At 42.6% G+C, this 983-nt stretch overlaps 1 non-coding gene across 1 annotated transcript; it reads left to right on the top strand.

Annotated features, from left to right (window-relative positions):
- Positions 1 to 548: 548 nt before the first annotated feature.
- On the top strand, positions 549 to 623 carry Trnas-uga. Its single transcript has one exon. It is a non-coding gene; the product is annotated as a tRNA-Ser (tRNA).
- Positions 624 to 983: the final 360 nt, after the last annotated feature.

Raw genomic sequence — 983 nt, 5'->3', positions numbered from 1 at the left:
AATTACAGTAACATTCTGTGATTGTTTTGTGGACCCTGGGATTACAGGTGCTATGAGTTTTTTGGAGTGATTACATGGGGCACTAAAAACTAACTTTATGTTTTATTTATGTATTTTTGTTTTATACTTCATATATTCGTAACTGTGTGTATTCTTAAATTGTAAGGTTGGAGCAATGTATCCAATCGCGGGAGATCCACAATTAACCCTTTAACTGGTTGCAGCATATAGATTTGTGCCCAGTGTGTCTCCAGTGCTAACAATTTATCCAGAATGAGATTTTCACTCTGAAGCGGAGTGTGCGCTGATATGAAACTTCCTGGCAGATTAAAACTGTGTGTCCGACCGAGACTCGAACTCGAGACCTTTGCCTTTCGCGGGCAAGTGCTCTACCAACTGAGCTACCGAAGCACGACTCACGCCCGGTACTCACAGCTTTACTTCTGCCAGTACCTCGTCTCCTACCTTCTGGAGAGCTTCTGTAAAGTTTGGAAGGTAGGAGACAAGGTATTGGCAGAAGTAAAGCTGTGAGTACCGGGCGTGAGTCGTGCTTCGGTAGCTCAGTTGGTAGAGCACTTGCCCGTGAAAGGCAAAGGTCCCGAGTTCGAGTCTCGGTCGGGCACACAGTTTTAATCTGCCAGGAAGTTTCGCTAACAATTTATGTTTGTGACAGGAGCCAAGTGTGCCAAGAGTGCTAATATCAGATATGTATATGTTTTGATGTTTTCTTAGTAAGAGCTAGCATCGTAGTAACACAACACCATTTATAGAGCTCCAAGCCGTTTGTAGGATTACCAGTGGTTCCTTGATGCAACTCAGATGGTAGAAGCAGCAGTTCGTCAACCTTGTGGCTTGTTTTGTATTGTTTTATTGTATTTCAAAATGTGTAAACTCATGCTGTCTGCTGAGGAAATAGAACGTATTCTCTTGGAAAATGTTAATGGGAGTTAATTTTCTCTTTCTTCATCTGAAACAGAGGGCAC

This window comes from Schistocerca piceifrons, chromosome 8 (assembly GCF_021461385.2).
Source record: "Schistocerca piceifrons isolate TAMUIC-IGC-003096 chromosome 8, iqSchPice1.1, whole genome shotgun sequence".
Taxonomy (NCBI): domain Eukaryota; kingdom Metazoa; phylum Arthropoda; class Insecta; order Orthoptera; family Acrididae; genus Schistocerca; species Schistocerca piceifrons.
This window is presented reverse-complemented; position numbering and strand designations above follow the sequence as displayed.